Raw genomic sequence first — 18,862 nt, 5'->3', positions numbered from 1 at the left:
CCTCTGCTTCCACATCCATCAACTTCATTCCTAGGTATAGAGTTGTTAGTAGAAGAAAGAGAAAAGGACTATAGTTTTCTTATAAATGGCCAACAACACTGAATTCTTTTCCCATCCCATAAAATAACTAGAAATGCTAAGCAATGAATCCCTATCTTGCATTTTTCTTTCAAGTAGTCATGTATGGATGTGGGAGTTGGACTATAAAGAAAGCTGAGTGCCGAAGAATTGATGCTTTTGAACTGTGGTGTTGGAGAAGACTCTTGAGAGTCCCTTGGACTGCAAGGAGATCCAACCAGTCCATTCTAAAGGAAATCAGTCCTGAATGTTCATTGGAAGGACTGATGTTGAAGCTAAAACTTCAATACTTTGGCCACCTGATGCGAAGAACTGACTCATTTGCAAAGACCCTGATGCTGGGAAAGATTGAAGGTGGGAGGAGAAGGGGATGACAGAGGATGAGATGGTTGGATGGCATCACCAACTCAATGGACATGAGTTTGAGTAAACTCCAGGAGCTGGTGATGGACAGGGAGGCCTGGTGTGCTGCAGTCCATGGGGTCACAAAGAGTTGGACATGACTGAGCAACTGAACTGATCTTGCATTTTGAATTTCTGAAAGGTATAAACCAGTTCCAGGCATGAGAAAGATGATTTTTAGCAACAACCAAAGCCCTGTCCATTTGGGAAGATGTCACCTGTGAGAGTAAACACTGCAATGAATTAGAAGAATATAAAGTAACATTTATTGGATTTGGCATCTAGGATTCTCACATGAATACCAATGTAGGTATTCATCATCTCATTTTTTCCTGATAGTATGTTAGTCACTGAGTTGTGTCTGACTCTTTGCAACTCCATGGACTGTAGCCTGCCAAGCTCCTCTGTCCATAGAATTCTCCAGGCAAGAATACTGGAGTGGGTTGCCATTTCCTTCTCCAGGGATCTTCCCGACTCAGGGATTGAACCTATGTCTCCCACATTGCAGGCAGATTCTTTACCTTTTGAGCTACCTGAGAAGCCATGATAAGCAGATAATAAACCAAATCTTCATGGGATGAATTTTCAATCTGATGTGTTTAGGAAGAATTCACCCAGTACTACCTCAGGATAAAGGGGGAGTTTTCCTTTGAATGTCCTACCCATAAGGCAGAAGGGTCATTTTGTTTCTCCCATGCTAGCTCTCCTACGCTCTGAAGGCCTCCTGTCTCTCTGGCACACACTGTGCACAGCTGGTCCATCAGAGCAGGGGATTCTCAAGACGCTAACCAAATATAGTTAAGAGAAACTAGATGGTCTTCCCTCATTCAACAATCTTGACAAAAATTTAAAATATCAAACAATATCTCTGGGCCCTTCTTGTCATTCTTCCTTTATCTCTTGGATCCTTCAGTGGGACCTCTTATCCTGCCACTTTTTGCTAGTCTATTTCTCTTGTACCCACAGGACACTATGCCTACAACACACAATCTCTCATTTGATCATTTCTCATTAATCCACTGTGATTTGAGGGGAAATGGGCTGTTTTTCAGTTGCTAGAAAGTCAAAGAACCAGACTATAAATTCCTTGGAGACTGTGTCTTGCAATATCCCCATGCACAGCACGGGGTCTAACACAGACTGCTGCTGCTGCTGCTAAGTCGCTTCAGTCGTGTCCGACTCTGTGCGATTCCACGGAAGGCAGCCCACCAGGCTCCGCTGTCCCTGGGATTCTCCAGGCAAGAACAATGGAGTGGGTTGCCATTTCCTTCTCCAATGCATGAAAGGGAAAAGTGAAAGTGAAGTCACTCAGTCGTTTCCGACTCTCAGCGATCCCATGGACTACAGCCTACCAGGCTCCTCTGTCCATGGGATTTGCCAGGCAAGAGTACTGGAGTGGGGTGCCATTACCTTCTCCATAACACAGACTAGTTACTCAATAAACATTCGTTGAGTTAGCTTAACTGAAAGAGGAAACAACAGCAGAAACTAGGGTCAGATTCAACACATCATCTTGCTTATGGGAACCAACTATTGGGAGGTAATTTCCATACCTTCTGTTCTTTCTGTGACAGAAGCTGATGTGTACATTCACTCCCTTTTAATGATGCTAACAAAGAACAGTTTCACTGGGGAAGGATGGGTGTGCTGAGTACTGTGCTGTTGAAACGCTGGATGGGGCATCTCTGGTAGTATCCTAAGGATGTATCTGCTGTGGGTATTTATTTCAGGAGAAAGTGCAAGGCCCCAGGTAGAAATGGGCACAATGCCATTTTTTTCATCTGACCAACTGCAGTTTCTTGTTTCAAGGCATGGACTACAACACATTTATCTTAAGTCGCAGAATTTTAAAATGCACTCAGATCTTGTTCCCCTCCCTTGGCCCCCATGTGTCTGTACCTCTCAGGGCACCTATTTTCCCATTCTTTCAGTTTCGGCAGACTAGCTGCTCTCAACCCAGGGGTCCTGTCATCATCTGCCTCTACTCTCTGAAAAGAAGACTCTTAGACCAGAGTCTGCCACTCCACCTGTTGGTAAATTTTCTGGTGGAATATGGGCCCTACTCATATTCGCCATGCTGCTGCTGCTGCTGCTGCTAAGTCGCTTCAGTCGTGTCCGACTCTGTGCGACCCCATAGACGGCAGCCCACCAGGCTCCCCCGTCCCTGGGATTCTCCAGGCAAGAATACTGGAGTGGGTTGCCATTTCCTTCTCCACATATTAGCCATAGTGTAATATGGGCCCTTCTCATTCCTATCATTTCAGCCCTTGTATAAATGTTTACTTGAAATGCAAATTTCAGTATTTTGGTATTTTAAACATCTCAACCTATTTCCACAAGCTTGCTCACATTGCCGAGTGTTATATTTATTCTGGGATCTGGCGTTTAGTTTAAATCTCCCTTTGCTTGCTGTGCTTTTGTGTCTCCTGGCAATATTCAGCTACCAGGCTAAATAACTTCTTGTCCTCCTCAGTGAATGTACCTTTCAAACTCTTCACATAATTAGCATATTGCCCCTTAGCCACTGTTTACTCAAGTTGTACATATTAGTTCTTTTAATATTTCTTCCTAAGTCAGAGAGAAGGGCCTCGAGCTAATGGCAGGAGGAAAATGTTCCCTTCTGTGTTCCCTGATGTAGAGGCAAGTCAGTCAGGAATAATGCCAATTAAAGTATACCAGGTGCTACCTTCTGAGTACAGTACCTTCAGAGGATCGTGCTTTGGTGAAATCTGTAGAGTTCACATCCAAGATGTTGATTTATTTAGATTTCCAAGGTCAACCAGGCGTTTGGAAGCAAGCAGCCATTTGAAATTAAACACATGGCCTTGGTGTTTCTCTATCTCCCCTTCTTTCCTTCTTCCCCTGTCTCCTCTACCCTCCTCCCCTTCAATATGCATACATACAAAGGGCTATGCATTTACATATAACCATTTAACTTTTAGGAAATAGCATGCAAATTCATTAACACCCAAATATCTGCTCACTAAACGCAGCAAGCCTATTGAAAATTCTCCATGGTATGACATCCAATACACTATTTAAAATAAAAAAAGAAGATTGCTACCTTAATAATCATTATATCTGTCTTTCTTTTACCTTTATTTGAGATACAGGAAACAAAATTTAGAAAGCTTGTTAAATTTGAGTGTTTTATGACTTTAGAAGTAATATTCCAAGGATTCTCACATGTTAGGAAATGGATGAAGCATTTTCCCCACTATTCTGAGTTATATGTATCACATCTCTGTAGATCATTCTTTTACAGAAGGGAAGATGGGTTTTAAATGGGGTTGCCATTCCCATTATTAACCTAAATTGGAATATTTTCTAAGCGACTGTAAACACCTTGGCTGTAAATACAAACACATATACATAGATTAATGAAAGGCAAAGAAGTGGCATTTGTCTTTCAGGTATATATGTGTGTATGTATTTATGTATGTGGGTGTTTGTGTGAGTCTGTGGTCAGAAAGGGGGGCAGTGAAGAGGGTGAGCAAAACCCAGCTATGAACTTCTATCTCTAAAAAGAAAAGAAAAAAAGGATCACGAATCAATGATGCCATTTGAAGTTTCCTGTGGTAACTTCAAATGCTGTAACAAGTTTCTGTTCTTACAGTACATTTCATGTTTTCATTTTTTTAAATCCTAAGGACATACCTGTTCCTGTTTTTGCTTCTTCCTTTTTTACGCACATTACTTTCTGTACAGACATGCTTAAAAAAAGAAAAGAAAAGAGAGAAACACAAGAAATCTAGAAAAAAAAATGCTTGTGATAGGGTTCTGTTTATATTTCCAGCCATGTCTCTAGATCCTTTGAAGTTTTTGTTTCTCTGCTTCACATTCTACCTGAGAAACATTCAGTATTTGACAACATTTCTGTCCAAAGGTGGAAACAGCTTCTCATTCCCACTTCTCATCACCCATCAAGGGAGGGGTGAAGAGTGGTAACCGATCCATGATTGAATGAAGGCAGTGTAGGCGGCAGAGACAGCTGCCAGAGCAGCAATCTTAAGCGAATAAGGAGACACAGGGAAGAACAATGTATTGAAGGGATTGGGGGCGGTGGGGTGGGGGGGAATGGAGAGAACTGATACAATGAGGATAATTAGAAGGAATAGTTAGGATAGAAATGAAAGAATAGAGAATTCTCCAGAGACAGAGGCATCTGACTATTAAGATATTTGCACCTACATAGAAGGGAAGGGGTTGGTTACTCTGCTGTAGAAATGCTCCCTCTTTGAATAGTAAGACCCAACAGGGTGTGGATTATGCAAATTGGCCCCATGCCTTCTGTAGCCCCAAAGGGTATAGTTAGTACCCAGAAATCAGAGGCGAGCACAATCCCTGGAAAGATTCACAACCGGCTTTGACTCTATGAATGAGCATAGGGCAAATGAAGAAGTACACCCTGGCGTTATATTTCCTGGCATCCAGAGAGATCCAATTCATTACGGTTTGGGTTTTTGCTTTCATATACAAAAAATCAGCTAGCTGATATAGTTTGAGCTCAGCATCCAACCAGAAGCTGCCTTCCACACATCTTTTCAGGGCCATGTCGTTTTGTTATTGTGCTCATACTTAACCATTACCTCCTACTTGGTGTCAGTTTACAGAAACCATTCAGCCCTTCTAAATGCTAGGCTTGGAATCAAGATCCTCTATGTTTAGTCCTCTGATGGGGAATTGTATTGGTGACAGCTAATCTTCCACTGTAGGGGCCATGTCTGGCTTTGCTCATCATTGTCCTCTTAATGAACAGCACAATGCTGAATGCTGGAGTGCTCAAGAAATATTGCAGGGGGACTGTGGAAGGAGCTACCACTTAATAAACACACGTTAGATACTTTGCTAAGTGTCTCAGACATTGCTGCTACTGCTGCTGCTAAGTCACTTCAGTCGTGTCCGACTCTGTGCGACCCCATAGATGGCAGCCCACCAGGGTCTCCCATCCCTGGGATTCTCCAGGCAAGAACACTGGAGTGGGTTGCCATTTCCTTCTCCAATGGATGAAAGTGAAAAGTGAAAGTGAAGTCGCTCAGTTGTGTCCGACTCTTGGTGACCCCATGGACTGCAGCCTACCAGGCTCCTCCATCCATGGGATTTTCCAGGCAAGAGTACTGGAGTGGGTTGCCGTTGCCTTCTCCGGACTCAGACATTATCCTATTTAATTCATAGTGGTGGCTCAGAGGATAAAGAAGCTGCCTGCAATGTAAGAAACCTAGGTTCCATCCCTGGGTTGGGAAGATACCCTGGAGAAGAGAATGGCAACACACTCCAGTATTCTTGTCTGGAGAATTCCATGGACAGAGGAGCCTGGTGGGGTACAGTCCATGGGGTTGCAAAGAGTCAGACAGTATTGAGCTACTTTCATAATCACACCATTAAGATGAGGAATCCAGGTTTAGGGTGTACCTTTAAGGAAATTTCCAGGGTTTGTAGTGATATTAAGGAAGAACGCAGGTTTGAACCAGGTCTGTGGACATTTGGAGACTATTTTCCTATCTAGGCATGACTATTTTTATCAGTAGAGATTCTTGTTAGCTGAATTCTTAGCTCTGGGAATCTGCTCTAGTTCTGTCTTCTGAATATAAATATAAGGCTGAGAATGGGACACTTGGGGAATTTCCAAAACAGTGGAGCTCAGTTATAGGTAAAGAAAATAAAAAGACAGTCTTCAGTTTTTTCAAAGTTCCTCTACTTACCTTACTCATCAAGAGAATCAAATAAAGCAATCAATGAGAAAAAAGCTGGTATTTAAAAGTTTATACGTACTCATTTACAGAGGTCCTTCCAAAAGCAGTATAAAGCCATTGTTGTACACAAATGCCAACAGACAGCAAAAGAGCTGCAGGAACAGTGTGAAAATGAAAGTGAAGTCGCTCAGTCCTGTCCGACTCTTTGTGACCCCATAGACTGTAGCCTACCAGGCTTCTCCATCCATGGGATTTTCCAAGCAAGAATACTGGAGTGGGTTGCCATTGCCTTCTGTAGAATGCACTTATATTAGGAAAGACTTACTGGGAGAAGTGAGTTTTCAGGAAGTTGAAAAACACAAGTGGAGAGAATCAGAGCCAGCGAATTGTAAAAGGGTGTGGCAATCTGGTTATCCTGCCTGAAATAGAGTTCTCCACACAGGAGAAATGAGCAGCGTGATATGACAGCAATACATAGGCTGCGGTGTGAAGGGTGGTGTGAAGACTCTGGACTTGCCATGTTCGGTATCTCTGCATCTCAATGAAGGCACAGTGGAGCCTTCTGGCTCCCATAAGGCACTGAGTAAAATGGCATTTAAAAAAATGATTTATTTGAAGCTTTCTTTTTTCCATTTTTCCTTCCTTTCTTTCTTGAGAAAACAGGGTATGTAAGTGGGGAACGTCATGGAAATTTTACTTGTCTGAAATCCTTTGTATAACAACACTGCTTACTCTCAGTGCCAATTTCTTGGTGTACTGAGTACCAAAATGTACAGTGATAAGCTGCCCTGTGAACTGCTGTGAAAGTGGAGATGTTTCTTCAAGGTTGTCAAATAGTCATCATCAACCCTGACAAACTGGTTCAATACTGTGGAGGATGCTGAGGCAGAGTCTAGACTCAGTGGGAAAGAGTGGAGATGTCTGTGAGGGCAGGAGAAGGGATGCATCACCCACCCTTGGAGCCTCACCTGCCCTGGGGTCTCCTGTGGTCCACTTGAATTTTCTACGGTGTGAAGAAATATATTCTAAATACAGCATGTTTTCATAGACTGAAAGCTAGTGACTTCTTGGATTTGAAGGCAGTTGGTACCATTCAGGGAAGTAGGAAAGAGTGCATATTTGGGGATGAAAATAATGAGCTCCATTCTTGACAAGGTTGGTATCAGGTTGGACTATCCAGGGGATTGCATTTCACAGGCATTCAGAAATATATAGAACTGCTCAGAAACTAGGGCTAAGTGTGATTAAGCATGTAATGTATATACTGGTAGTAATTCAAGCCTTGGTAGTAGGGACTATAGTACATTTGTATGATGTAGCATTATGTCATAAAGCAAGGAATCACTGTCTTACTTCTTTTTTATTATTCTAGGATGAGGGGAAGAAGAGGCAAAGAGGTAAAACTGGAAAAAAAAAAACCACTTAGAAGACTCCTTTGGAATAAAATAGACATAAAACTTTCTGCAGGTGTTGATTGCTTTCTAGACTATTTCCTAAGAAGGGGACGAGGCAGAGATTAGAGCTGCTGGTCAGAGGCAGCAACAACCAAGATCCTCCCACCATTGTCATCAGATCTGTAGGGGTCTTCCATGACCTGTCATTAGTGACTCTGCCCAAGGCTGAGGATTAAGTATCAAGAGAGATGAGAGCAGTGGCTGCTGCTTTTAAGAGTCACATAAATCAACTGGCATTTTGTAAGTGAATGTGTTAAACTCAGCAGGGCAATTGCACTGTGGAAGGATTACTGGGCATAATTTTGTGGCTGCCGAGAAGTCTTTGAAAGGTAATTAAAACAAAAGAGGCCTTGGCCTCATCTGGTCCATGATCCTGTCATCCCAGGCCCTGATGTTGCAGTGACATTACTGGGGCTCAACCCCAAAACCTCAGTTTCCCTTCTTAATCTAGCCTCATTGCTAAATGAGCCCTTCTCACCAATATAGGAAAGTATTATTGCTTAGAGTCAATAAGCAAGTAATGAAGAGGAAAGTGGGGGGTAGGGATGGGAGGAAGCCAGAAAAGAAAATGGTTTAATAGACTCACAAACAATAGAGAACAGATTTGTGGTTGCCAAGGGGAAGGGTGACTAGGGGGAGGATAGACTGTTTGGAGTAAGCAGATATACACTATTATATATGGAATGGATAAACAACAAGGTCCTACTGTATAGCACAGGGAACTATATCCAATATCCTGTGCTAAATCACAGTGGAAAAGAACGTAAAAAAGGATGGATGTCTGTATAACTTAATCACTTGGCTGAACAGCAGAAATTAACACAACATGGTAAATCAAGCGTATTTCAATTTAAAAAATAAATAATCGAAAACCCAGTGAATAAGAAGAAAGTTTAAAAAAACATAAAAGAAAGAAAATAGTTTAAGCAGGTAAGAAGTCTGGCAATTTGTTTCTTGCCTTTAGACCAAAGTGAATGAATGAGGAATTACCCCATCAACATTCAGTTTGTGTTGCCGCCCTCTGTGGACCAATACCCCTCGGTCTTGGGGTTTTTCAGCCTCTGTGAGGCAGAGGGATTGTAGTGGCAGTGAGGGTCTTGGCTGCAGAGTTGGGGCTACACTGGAGAGGTGGAGCGGGAGAGACAAGGAGACAGCTCATGCCTACTCTGGACAGCAGTCGCCCTCCCAGGGTGGGCCCAGGCGAGGCTATGAGGCCAGTGGGCCAGCACTTAATAAGAAAACAGCAGCGATTTGTCTCCACTGCTATTTCTGTTTCAAGTGCATGACAGGCTGTCGGTGCAAGTGAGGGTCGCTAAATTTACTGCCTTTCAGATTACTGCCACAGTCTCTGACTTGACAAGTCACTTCGTTTAAAAAGCACTATGTGAGGATGTTTCCTCCACTTCTTTTTAAATAAAAACAAAGGGAGAGGAAAAGGCCACCACAGAGGTTTAAATGATTGAAATGAAGCAAGCCCCCAAGACTGCCTTCGCCTGATGGGAGGGCGCTGCTTTCACCCACTCTACTCTAATTAAAGTGGCAAGTGAGGGAAAGGGGTGGCCCCGAAGTTCTCGGTTTGACTGATTTGTGGACTGGATGATATTTTTATGCAGCTGGGGTGTGTGTGTGTGTGTGTGTGTGTGTGTATTATAAAATGAATTTTCATACCTTAAACATTCAAGTGGAGATTCCTTTTAAACAGCTGGATATTGTTGTTTAAACAGCTGGATATTGTTGTTTAAACAACTGTTGTTGTTTAGTCGCTAAGTTGTGTCTGACTCTTGTGATCTCATGGACTATTAGTCTACCAGGCTCCTCTGTCCACAGTATTCTTCTCCAGGCAAGAATACCGGAGTGGGTTGCCATACCCTTCTCCATGGGATCTTCCCAACCCAGGGATTAAACCTGTGTCTCATGCTTTGGCAGGCAGATTCTCTACCACTGAGCCACCAGGGAAGTCCAAATAATTGGATATAGGTGAAGAATAAAACTACTTATTTTTTAATACTTCACTTTTATATCTGTTATTTATTTTCTGAGCCCTTTATAAACAGAAGAAGATAACTACAGCCAAAAAAAAAAAAAAAAAAAGGAATTAATCATCAGTGGGGTAAAGGGGATAGAGTTAGGATGATTCCCAATGCTGAATAAGAGTATCAATTCAAAATATAAAGTTTTGGTATAATAAGACCTAAATACTTAAAAATACATATGCTAGTGGATTTTGATCTGAACAGTAGAGCATGGTTTCTGGGTACAAGTACAAACAGTCATTTGCCAAATATCTATTGCTACCATGTGAGGCCAATATTTAAACCAGAATTACAAGAATTAGAGGAAGTAGAAGAAATATATTATTCCTAACTCTATGGAACTCACACACTTATCAAGGATAGCTACAATTAGATACCCCTGGAAGGCCCTGATTTTATTTCGTATGAGTGGTCGTGGTTTAGTCACTAAGTCCTGTCCTACTCTTGAGACCACATGGACCCCTGCCAGGCTCCTCTGTCCATGGGATTCTCCAGGTAAGACTACTGGAGTGGGTTGCCATTTCTTTCTCCAGGGGATCTTCTTGACCCAGGAATTGAACCTTCATCAGCAAAGTTAATACATAAATATTAAGACTAAAAATATATTTAAAATACATATGACATAAAAGGGGCTTCCCCTGTAGCTCAGTCGGTATAGAATCTGCCTGCAATGCAGGAGACCTGGGTTTGATTCCTGGATCAGGAAGATCCCCTAGAGAAGGAAACGGCAACTCACTCCAGTGTTCTTGCCTGGTGTAACCCCACGGACAGAGGAGCCTGGCAGGTTACGGTCCATGGGGTTGCAAGAGTCAGACGTGCCTGAGGGACTAGGCACACGTGATGTAAAGTGTTGGCTTCCAGTTGGCGCTAGTGGTAAAGAATCTGCCCACCAATGCAGGAGACGCCAGAGACGAGGATTCCATCCCTGAGTTGGGAAGGTCCCCTGGAGGAGGGCCTGCAGCCCACTCCAGTATTCTTGCCTGAAAAACCCCATGGACTGGGGAGTCTGGCTAGTTATAGTCCACGGGGATGCCAAGAGTCAGACGTGGCTGAGCTACCAAGCACACGTGCACATACATGACATAAAAGGGCCAAACTCCTTAAAAAGCTGAATTTTCAAAGTCAGCAGGCCAGACTGACTATTGGGGAGACAGTTTGACAATACCTACTAAAGCTGAGGACATGAAAGGATCCAACAATTCCGCTACTATGTGCAGAGATGTTCACAGCAGCATTGGAAGCACCCACATTGTGAAGAGATCAAATAGATTGTGGCATATTCATATAACAGAATCCTAGACAGCAAAGAAAATGAAAAGAGGACAGCTCTATATAGCATGTGGGCAATCTCCCAAACAATATTGTGTGAAATAAATAAAACAATCAATATAGTATAAATGCCCACCTATGAAAATTACAGATAAGCAAAACCTATTCTTTTCATGAATGCTGTACAGCTGTAAAATTACAAAGCAAACCAATGAAAAGTTCATCACAAAGTATTTTTCACTGGTGTGTGTGTGTGTGTGTGTGTGCTTAGTCCTTTAGTCATGTCCAACTCTTGTGACCCCATGAACTGTAGCTCACCAGTGCCTCTGTCCATGAAATTCTCCAGGCAAGAATACTGGAGTGGGTAGTCATTCCCTTCTCCAGGGGATCTTCCCAACCTAGGTATCAAATCCAAGTCTCTGCATTGCAGGTTTATTTTTTAATGTCTGAGCCACCAGAAAGCCTGCACTGTTATATCTAGTATCTATTATGTGTTTTTCATATAAATATATTCACTTAAGAAAGTTTCATTCACATGCTATAATTCTATCTAGTCATAAAAAGATTGTTGGTTATAAAATACTATGTATATCTGTTTTGTATTCATATATATACATAAATGCATATATTCATATGTATACTTTTAAACACATTTGCTTGTATGTACACAATATCTACACAATATTACTTGCAGTCTGATTTATGGATTATGGAATCAGGAGAGGCAGAAGCATGTGCTCAGGAAATTTCTCTTCATTTTATGCTCCCTCTACTGCTAGAATTTTTGACATAGATCATATATTACTTCTATATTAAAAGTTTCTTAAAAATGGAATTGGATTTAGTAATTTCAGTCTGGGGGAAAGACTTACCCACCCTTGTGGCTGTTATCCTCAGGGCAGGTTTTTCATAATGAAAAAGAAAATCTCTGAGATTTTTCTGTTTCTGGCATAAGGAAAGAAGAATTAATGGGAAAATAAGATGCCATTATCAAATGACAGGAGGAATGGTAGCAAGGAAGTTGATACCACATAAAATCAGAGCAATTCTCTAATTAGCATGCATTAAGGAATTTTAATACTACGTGTGCATTGTCTGCTTCAGTCTACCACCTGTACTGTGGCTATTAAAAAATTGTGACCTGCAGGCCCACTCTGCCCTGAATCAGAGACTCAAGCATGGCCAATTGTTAGAAGCTCTTCACCCACTATTGAGACGGGTCTGGACTTCCGTGCTTACCCAGAATGTGGCAGGTACCTGTATGCACAGTCGGACACTTTTTCTCTTCCTGTCCTCCACCCTGCTGGCCAGTTAGCTTGGTTGTTCTTTGGTCCATGTTGCTGGCACTCATATTTCACTCCAGTGCCCAACTGGGGCTAAACTATGAACTTGACCCATCATCTAGCTGTCAATAACTCCACTCTTCTGAGGCTGGAGGCTTGTAAGTCCTCTCTTTCTATCACTGTTTAATAGCCTACTAGCCTTGGTGCAGCAGCACTACACAGGAATCTCTGTACCCTATTATCATCATAGCCACAGGACCTGCATATTCTGAGAACAATCTCAACTTGATTTTCTGTAATGATATGAACCAGGAGCCTTTCAGAAAAGGGGAGGAGGTCTGAGGTGTAGGTAGAAAGAATCCATCCTTTCTTTCTAGTGTTTTTCTTCTTTTATATTCCTTCAGCCCAAGCAAAACTCAACTTATCTTCCCCCTGCCCCCACCCTGGGGGACTTCTAAATTCACTAGTGGCTTAGGCCCCCTAGGGCCTAACAAGCAAGAATCATGAAATTACTTCCTTAAAAGTATACAATTTATAGGATCTATATAGAGACCTTTTATGGATGGAGAGAGCAGGTACTAAATAATACCTGTCATACAAAAATATTAGGCTCTGTTTTTTTTTTCCCCACAGTATATAGCACAAAACTTTGTATCTCAACCAAGCACATAAATGTACTCAATCATTTGTTTATATCAGACAACTTCCCAGGTCGGTGTTGAAGCCATTTGTCTTACTCTAGGAAGCTGATCAATCTCCTTAGAAGGTTTTCCTTCTCAATCTTACCTTACTTCTCATTCTTACATTATAAGGATCTCACGGCAACCATAAACATAACTGTATATATAGAGATTCAGTTGCTAATAGATGTCAATCTGTGCTGTGTGCTGTGCTTAGTCGCTCAGTCGTGTCCGACTCTTTGTAACTCCATGGACTGCAGCCTGCCAGATGCCTCTGTCCATAGGGATTCTCCAGGCAGGAATCCTAGAGTGGGTTGCCATGCCCTGCTCTAGGGGATCTTCCTAACCCAGGGATTAAACCTAGGTCTCCCACATTGCAGGCAGATTCTTTACCGTCTGAGCCACCAGGGAAGATTTCAGTCTGGGACTTGTCAAATGCTTGTTGAAGACACTTGAGAATTGCAAAGCATATTGTTATAGACTGAATATTTGTGTTCTCCCAGAGTTCATATGTTGAAATTCATCACCCTCACCGTGATGGTACTAGGATGTAGGGCCTTTTGGAACTCCCTGAGGGTGGAGTTCTCATGAATGGGAGTAGTGACCTTATAAAAGAGGCCCAGAGAGCTCTCTGGCCCCTTCAGTCATGTGAGGACACAGGAAGGAGACTGCTGTATATGAACCAAGAAGTGAGTTCTCACTGGATAATGAATCTGCTGGCACCTTGATCTTGGATGTCTTAGCCTCCAGAACTGTGTGATGTAAGTATTTGTTGTTTAAACCATCCCATCTATGATGCTTTGGTATAGCAATCTGAACTGACTAAGATCACATCTCTACTGAGTACGCTGTGTGTATGTGTGTTAGTTGCTCAGTTGTGTCCAACTCTTTGCAAAGCCATGGACTACAGCTCAAAAGTTCCTCTGTTCATGAGGATTCTCCAGGCAAGAATACTGGAGAGGGTTGCCACGCCCTCCTCCAGGGAATCTTCCCAACCCAGGGATCGAACCCAGGTCTCCTGCATTGCAGATGGGTTCTTTACCATCTGAGCCACCAGGGAAGCCCATTATCCATTTATTTAAGTCTCTGAAGTAGATCCGAGGACTGCATATTTAGAAAGCAGGCAACTTGTACTGCAATTATTTATGCATGTCCTAGAAATGGCTTCACTGAAGTGAGACCATGGACTTTTCTGTAAGGACTATTAAAAATTACCATTTTGAGTACATTTTCTGTGCATTTGATAAACTTCAGTCAAATATGCTATCGAATACATTGCTCTATAACCTTTACAAATGGCCTCCATGCGTCAGATATTTGAGGATCACGTCACCTCAAATGAATTTTAAAACTGGCTGCTGTTTTTGAAATAAAAGGTAGCTGTAGGAATCAGTGTTTTTTCCTTTTGTTTTCACTTTAGAAAAATTATGCAAATATTGTGCCTAGGCATAATGATCAGCTTATCTCAGGTTCCTGCCAGCATCTATTCCAGTGCCTCTGAAACTGTGATCCATAGATGACGTGTGTAAGAACCACACTGGGAGCTTATACAAGCAGATCACTAGGCTCTTCAACAGACTTATTAATCAGAACTGCCTGAGGTGAGACCCAGGCATCCATATGTTTATACAGCTCACTACTACTTGGGCATACCTACATTTGGTACTCATGCAGCTGATCTCAGTAGACTGAAATTCAGAGGCATATCCCCTTTCTTCTCTCTAACTGCAGTTGGCAGGTTTAACTTTCACCTGGGATTGGGGATCAATCCAATTTTTAGGTTGGGGGAGATTGAAGGAGAAAAGTTAAATTATCAAGAGAAGAATCAATGTTCTGCATTGAACTTGACACTCAAGTCCCATCACTGAGCTAACAATTCTGCTGTTTGTTAGTACTACTTTGTAACATGCAGGCTTCTTACATATAATAGTTTATCTATCTGCACAGGTTGATTCTTTCCTCTTTATTTAAAAATGAAGATACTTAAGTTTAGTAAAGTTAAGAAACTTGCCCAACATCACACAGAAAATAAATAGCAGAGCCAAGATGTCTGTGTGACCCTATTCCTGGGACTAATCTCCATCTTGCCTACCAGTACTAGATACCACAATAGCCAATGCTGACTACCTGCTGGCCTGCCTGGAACGCTAAACAAAGCTTGGGTCTCAGTTCCTAATTGTTTGCTGTCCTTTACTTTCCTTTCTCTCTCTTGCTCCTGTAGTTCACTGTGTTTTGCCTGACATGATCACTAGATTTTTATACTGTAAAAATCACCAAGAACAACTCATTCACATGCAAAGTTGGATAAGAAAACACAAACTGCCTTTCCTACCTCCATTATGCATGAATTTTGTGACAAATGCACCTTTGATCAGTGGATAAGCTATCTGTGAACTTGAAGAATGACAGATGGATGGCTGCTGACCTTCTCAAGAATTAGAAGATTTTCTAAGAGTACATTAATTTGTAAACAGATAGATTTAATTTCCTTGGATCATGTGACATAGGATTCTGAGCTATGCTAACCTCATACTCTTGCAGTGTGGCTGTAGAGTTTGCATGGAAATTACATGTGGCCAACATGAGGTGTAAATAGATACACCGATACAAAGCAGAGGCTGCCTGTGTGGTGAGATCTGACAGGTTGCCAGACAGGATGAGGGTGGTGGGTTTGGCTGCTAAGTCATGTCCTACTCTTGTGACCCCATGGACTGTAGGCCCCGAGGCTTCTCTGTCCTCTTGTGGGATTTCCCAGAAGAATACTGGAGTGGGTTGTCATTTCCTTCACCAGGAGATCTTCCCAACCCAGGGATCAAACCTGAGTCTCCCGCATTGCAGGCAGTCTCCTGGACTGTAGGTGGATTCTTTACCACTCATCCACATAAATTGCCTGAAAGATATCAAACTTCAAAGCTTAATTATTTTCCCATTAAAACTCCTTTAACAATGCAAATATTAATGCATGTGGTTACACCTTTTATCAGCTAATGTCTTAATTCTCAATGAATACCTAAGGGACTTGTCAGCCTGCAGGGAATCAGAACAGGGAGCTGTGGGAAGACGTTCTGAGGACCGCAAGGACTGGACTGGAAGAAGAAGACACTGTTGGAAAAGAGTGGTCGCAGCTCAATACCACACTGAACACACATCTAAATGTGGAGCTAACAGTGAGACAGGAAATAATTCTCACTAATATCTAAGTTGTAGTGTGAAATTATTTACAGATAGGGATGAAAAGGTCATAGCTTACGATATTTATAAATAAATAAGTCTTGGAATAGGTATAAAACACACTAAAAATCTTTGGGTTCATTTGAGGTCATGGTAGGGGTCTTTTAAACTTGCTGATCCATGTCTTGTTAAGAGCAACAATGTCCAGGTTTTCAGAAGATAATTGGGTGAACTCTGAGCAGGATGTCTTGGAATGTATTTAAAAAATCAATAGACTCTTAAATATCTTCAGCCTCCTCTTCTTTATATACTATTCTAAAATACTGCTGGTTTCCAGAATATGAAACTTGATTATATCAATATCTCACCATAACATGTACTGATGACCTTTTAGATTCCTGGTCTAACAAACCTTGCTTGTGAAAAAAGTTAAGCACCTCAAATCACTACCTTTGGGAAGATGGCTTCACCTGAAGGCAAACTTAGCAGTGCCTCTTGGACAACAGCACTCCCTGACCTGCTGTGTTCAAGGGTGGAGGAGATCACAGGGAAGATGTGAAAGCACGAAAGCACGGGGAGGGGACCATGCAGAAACCAAGAAGGCAGTGGAGTGGGGCACATGGAGATCATAGGGAGAAATCTAGCAAATCAGATTGCGGGGAAGAAAAAGAGCCTAGAGTAGATTCATAGATACCTGCAAAATCAGCCTGTTGGCAGTCAGGGCAGCAAGCTTCATTTTGGTTGGTTGAAGCTAAGCCTAGTCACAAAAATAGTTCCTTTGTATGACATAAAATCACCATGCTAAGAAGCGGCTATCTGTCCTACAATCCGAAAGTAAATGAATAGATGAGCATACGACAGCAAAAGTGGCTAGGTACAGAAAAGCTTAAGGGTCACAAAAGTTTGGAGTGGTCATTCCTGTCAACATAGCAATAACCTTTAGGCTTCTTTAAAAGACTGGAGGCTCAAACAATTTTTTTTTTTTTTTTTTTACCAATGTCCCTGGTTTTGATATAGTTCCAGGTGATCTAAGGGCAGTTATCAAAGTACTCTCTGCACATCAGGGATAAGGATAAAGTTTTATCCTTATGTTCAACACTTATTTAATGAAATCTACCTAAAGAACTGTTGAGTGCTGTCATGCATGAGAGCTATCAGCCACTGGCACAAGAAATGGGGGTGCTGTAAATTTTCCAAATTATAATCCAGGACATAGGTTCTCAAAATTTTTCAGGTAGCAGAGCATTGGATAATCATGGTGAGAGGGTAACAAGCAGGAAGGCCAGGGGTCTCCAAACAGGAAATAGGATGTAACTGTCAGATAATTTTTATCTCTCCCTTAAGTGGCAGGAAGACTCAAACTACAAGTATCAGATTTTTTTCCTTTTCTATACAAAATTACAAGGTTTCTCTTAAAATTCTGTGTTGCCATGATGACACCTGGTTCCATCTGAACTTAACGTTTCTCAAACCTTGAGCTAACCATTGCATTTTTCTTATGGAAATGTTTTTCTTAAGCTATGTTAGTGAAACTATGCATTTGCTTTGAAATTTGGATTTCTTCAAAATGGTTCCACCTAAGACTAATCTTTTCTTTTCTCAAACCTTGGGCTGATAATAGCTCAACAAAGTGAAGTTGCTCAGTTGTGTCTGACTCTTTGCAACCCTATGGACACCAGGCTCCTCCGTCCATGGGATTTTCTAGCCAAGAGTACTGGAGTGGGTTGCCATTTCCTTCTCCAGGGAACTTCCCAACCCAGGGATTGAACCCAGGTCTCCCACATTGTAGACAGACTCTTTACCGTCTGAGCCACCAGGGAAGTCAACAAAGCAGTATTCATATCAACTGTTTTATGGCCGGGGGATGACACACCTCGTGCCATCCTGTCTCAAAAACGCATATTCTGGGAGAGGGGCCTGGTGAAACTCCCTCAGCCTTGAGGTGTCTCTCTTATCTGATTAATAGCTTTCTAACAGACATAAAATAGCTTTCTAAAACTAACAAGGGGGGCACTCTTTCTGCCCTCTTCTGATGTCTATGTCAGAAGCTTTGTCTATCTCTTTTACACCTTAATAAAACTTTATTACACAAACTCTCTGAGTGATCAAACCTCGCCACTGGCCCAGGATTGAATTCCTCTTTTCCAGAGGCCAAGAATCCTGGTCTTTCACAGCTCAGCAACAACCTTTCAATAGTACTGTTTGTCTAACAATACATTCAGATACAAGAAGCTAAATAGTTGACTATGTGATTTTGTTCATCCTATACCTACATTGGATTGTTTGATTTTAATTCAGAAAAAAAATGGTAGAGACATTTAAAATTTTGAGAATGTTCTATGGGACAACCTTCAATCAATAAAATTGTATTTTATTCAGTAATGTTTTCCTTCTATGAATCAGTAAAAAAATGCCAATATTCGATTTTAGCAGCAGAACCCTAAGTTCAGTTTCTGGAATGCCAGGGTTCCTTAGCATGTAGTTTGAAAGCCACTGAAGAGTTTTTAAAGAACAAATCAGTGCAATCAAACTCAAGAGATAAACTAAAATCAAGTGATATAAAGGGATGGTGGATCAACCACCAAGCTCAAACTTTGATAGACATAAGTGGAAAGGTAAATAAAATCAGGTGATTGACATCCTTGGGTTCTTCACAAAGCTGAACTCTCTATATCTCATGCTACTGAGAGAGAGAAAGAGAGAGAGAGAGAGTCTACAAACACAGGAAGGGTGGCTCTCTTTTGTAATGAGTACCAGCTCCTCAGAATAAAAAGTATAGTAGAGAATTTAATCTGACAA

General features: G+C 41.7%; 1 protein-coding gene and 1 long non-coding RNA gene across 3 annotated transcripts in view; one reads left to right on the top strand and one right to left on the bottom strand.

Annotated features, from left to right (window-relative positions):
- LOC120851655 (limbic system associated membrane protein) overlaps positions 1-18,862 on the bottom strand; it is a 713,563-nt gene that overhangs the window by 57,296 nt on the left and 637,405 nt on the right. The gene's annotated exons all lie outside the window — the stretch shown is intronic.
- Positions 17,539-17,953, top strand: LOC120851826. The gene is made up of 2 exons (XR_005718419.1): positions 17,539-17,693; positions 17,895-17,953. It is a non-coding gene; the product is annotated as an uncharacterized LOC120851826 (long non-coding RNA).

The sequence above is a fragment of the Oryx dammah genome, unplaced genomic scaffold (assembly GCF_014754425.2).
Source record: "Oryx dammah isolate SB20612 unplaced genomic scaffold, SCBI_Odam_1.1 HiC_scaffold_2, whole genome shotgun sequence".
NCBI classification, from domain to species: Eukaryota; Metazoa; Chordata; class Mammalia; order Artiodactyla; family Bovidae; genus Oryx; species Oryx dammah.
Note: the sequence above shows the minus strand (reverse complement) of the source record. Positions and strands in the feature narration are given on the sequence as shown.